The sequence below is a fragment of the Primulina tabacum genome, chromosome 13 (genome assembly GCF_025594145.1).
Source record: "Primulina tabacum isolate GXHZ01 chromosome 13, ASM2559414v2, whole genome shotgun sequence".
NCBI lineage: Eukaryota > Viridiplantae > Streptophyta > Magnoliopsida > Lamiales > Gesneriaceae > Primulina > Primulina tabacum.
This window is the reverse complement of record NC_134562.1, coordinates 862,329-866,537: the sequence shown is the minus strand read 5'-3', so window position 1 is coordinate 866,537 and position 4,209 is coordinate 862,329.

Genomic DNA, 4,209 nt, shown 5'->3' with positions numbered 1-4,209 from the left:
GTATTATCTTTCCAATGAACTTGGTCTCATCTCATTTGGACTAATACTCAGACAACCATTTTGCCCTTAAAATTAATTCATTATTTTTCAACTTATTTACAAAAATGCCATCAAAATAAATTGAATATTTTTCAACTTATTTACAAAATTGCCATCGAAACTATTTTACAAGTGTTTATTCTCGGGGTCTCACAGTTATTGCGAGTGGTTCACTCCTAGTTGTGTTCATCTTTAGATCTAAGACCTTGATATTTGCAAAAGATTATGCAAGATTTTGGAGATTTTCTAGACCAATCCATTTTAAAGTTGTCATAAGTTTAATTTCTATTCTGAGACATTTTTAATTAGATTGATCATTTTTCTTCGTCGGTTAAATGTTTTAGCATCACATTGCCCGTCCCTCTTTGATGTAGTAAATGATGGTAACCTTCCTACATAATTCTTTTTACTAGAAGTTGTTTGTTGTTCTGGAGTTATTCTTTTTTTAATATCCTTTAGTGTTACAAGAATATATTCTTGTTTTTCAAAATTTTTTTCACCTTTTATGGTACATAATTGAAACGTCAACTACTTTTTAACATTAAAATCCTACTAAATTTTTTTCTTATTTATAAAATTCGAAACCTTTAATTAAAAACAACACAATTTTTCAAAAATCCTAAATACATAAAAATTTCATAAATCGTCAAACATCAACATCATACGTCAACATTTAAAAATAATCCAAAATTGATCTTCAAAATAAAGCATAAATCTCTAAATAGAAAATCTTCAAAATCTTTTCCTAAAACTTTAAATACTAATAGGCGCGGAAAATAAATGTCCCTCGGGAATGTACTGCCGGATTCGATCCACTCAAACGTCAGCGCCTCCATCAAAATCATCATCGACTGCAACTATCCAAACCAAGTGAATCTAATGACTCTGCACGTTCTAACTATACATAACAAATAATACATATACAGGTACATGCAACTTTAAAATAATATTTTTAGAAAATAAGCAAGCGTAAAATCTTGTAATCATATATCATTAAATCATAAAGCTTTCCATCATTTATCGTTTTGAGTGAAGTTTTATCCTTGAAAGTGACTAGCTGTATCCTCTGGTCGACTGTTCAGTCTTAGCTCACCATTGCGCATGGAGACGGGTAAATGGAAATACGATCGTTGGGCTCCCTCTAGGACCTTTTCCCGTATACGGGCTCCCTTTGGGGTCTTCTCTCTCACGATATTCTCAATAATCATATATCCTATCCTTTTTGTCACAATCAATTCACATCATTCAAAATATTTTTCTTTTCTTTTTATTAATAAAATATCATGTCATTTCCAATTTCGAAAAATAACGTTTTAACAATAAAAATTGCACATCTTTATTATAAATCATAAAATTCCATATTTTCATCATAAACATTTTAAAATATCATTTAGCATGTATTATGACTCTTTGGGGCACTGCGAAGCCTTTCGTACTACCCAGGACACAAAATGACCATTTTACCATTGGACCATAAAATTCCCGATTTTGACGTTTTCTTACTTTTATTGACTCGAGCCTATGCCATAATATCATATAAACTTAAATTTGATTTCTAATATTTTTCTTAGACGTAAACCCGTGCCTTTCGATTTAATAACTTAATGATTAAACCACGAAGCGTTTTTAACCAGAATAAATTCAAAACTTAATATTATTTATTTTCTTCCCAAATTTTAAACATAAATTTTTCATCCCTAAACTTAACATGACATCTTAAAATACACCTATAAATATTTCTTATACGTAAAATTAAGCTCCTCAACTAATTTCCTAATTCTTTTTAAAACTTAACCGTATGTCCCGATTTTAACCCGAATCGACTCATGACTTAACCAAACTTGAACCATATCTTATTCACACCTAACCATACCCTATGCAACCCAAATCAAGCTAATTAAAACCTTCGAACGAGCCTAGGAAGCTGATGGAAAATTCTGCTCATTCGAACCAAGCCCTAGTTTGCGCCAACCCTTAGTCCCTTCGACTCTAGCCCTTAACCACCATGTCCAGACCCTAGCTGACCCTCCTAGGACCATGACCCACCCTTAGAGATCCTATTGGACCGAACTTGATAAGCCTAGAACCTACAGCCCCCAAACCCGCTCCTCATGGCATGCGCGCCCCAAACCTCACGCCCACATCCCTCCCCCTTGCACCAGCACCCCCTTTAACACCTCTAGGACCATCATACACCCCTCTTGAGGCTTCTGGACATGACCCATATGCAGCACACAGCCTTGTCCTTCTAGCACCCAAATTCGAAAACTCTAGTTTATTTAAAATCCAATTTTCGTTCATCCTCTTGCCCTAACCTATCCAGCCTTTAAACATACACCTAGAGACTCTTAAACATGTATAAAAACGTCCCTTCCCATAGCCCTACTATGACAACCCCTTTATGCATCATAATCATGAGTTTGAAAGCATGAAAATTCAAGTTTTAACTTGTTCAAGCCGTAAAATGAAAATAAAAGAAGGGTTTCATATTTTTCATGCAAACATGATTAAACACACATAATATGATTTGAATGGTGCAAAAAGAAGGTTTAGAAACGTGTCTTTGCGTTTAAAATGCTCGAAAATACAAATATCGTAGCGGTGAAAGTCGGCGACGAACGAAAGACGATTTCTATTTTTTTTTCTACCTTTTTTTTTTTGTCAAAACCCCACCAAAACTCACCTTGGTATGCAAGGGAGTCAAGTGATCGTTGTTGGAAGGAAGAACGATGAATAAATTTTTGAAGAACGAATGAGAAAAAAAATCAAAACTTCCTTGGCTAGCTAGAAGAATGGCCGCTGTTCTCTTTTCCTATTTTACGTGAATGTGTGTGTGGGTGTAGGTGTGTGTGTGTTTATGGTCTAAGAGTCTTTCTTTTATTTATTATTATTTTTAAATAGATAATAAAAGGCTTTCAAAATATTTAATTAATGTGCTTAATTGACTTTTTTTAATTAATAAATTATGCCCATTAAAATTAATAAAATCATTAGGTCTAAAATTAATTAAAATATTTAAAAATACCTATTTCTAAATAAAATCCCTTATAAAAGACATAAAATCCCTTGTTCTCACTAACTAATTTAAACTTAACCTTAAAAATGGTATAATTATTAAATTATTTAAAATAAATATTTTCTTAACTAAAAATAAAAATTTAGATTTTTAAATTTTTAGCACCTTAATCATCTCCGTTACTTCGTCCCCGACCAACCACCGATATTAGCCTAAAAAAATCTTTAAATTATGCAATCGAGCAAAATTACACAATTAATCATTTAGTCACTCAAAATATATCTTTCATGCATCTAAAATCATTTCATTAAAATATTTTTTGGTAATTTAATAATTTTCATGCATGCGGTCTACGTAGACTGATTTTCGGGCGTTACAATAATACAACATATTGCCATAATTTTGTACCGTCTTTTGGATTTCTCTAAAATCTCCATAGATTTTAGAAGAATCTGGTACTATTTCCAGGAACTTATTAGACTTAATCATAATTTTCATTGGATTCTGATAAGTTTCATTTTGCTTCTGATATCTAAATTTGGTTAGATATTCTTGTTTTAAATATTCTAACGTATTGGAATAAGTCATGCAACTAATTAATCTCGAATCTATGTTCGAATCCATATTATTTTAGGTTCGAATCTATATTATTTGAGAAAATTATCTTCAAATATTTTAATTACACAATAATAATAGTTTTACGTGTTTAATATAATTTTACTTATGTTCTCATACCATTTCTATCTAGTAAATCAATCAATTAAAATTAACAAGTAAAGATATAGAGTTTAAGAAAAAATTTTTGGACGTAAGAATTATGATAAATTGAAGTTTGGTTTGAAAATTTCTCTGATTAATATTTTTTTTCATACTTATTATTATTATTATTATTATACTTAAAAAGCGGTAACATAATATTTCATTTAAAATTTATATTTATTTACATAAAATAAATTTATTATTATTATACTTAAAAAGCGGTAACATAATATTTCATTTAAAATTTAATAATTTATATTTATTTACATAAAATAAATTTATTATTATTATACTTAAAAAGCGGTAACATAATATTTCATTTAAAATTTAATTTATTTACATAAAATAAATTTATATTTATTTACATAAAATAAATTACACAAAATAAAAGTCCA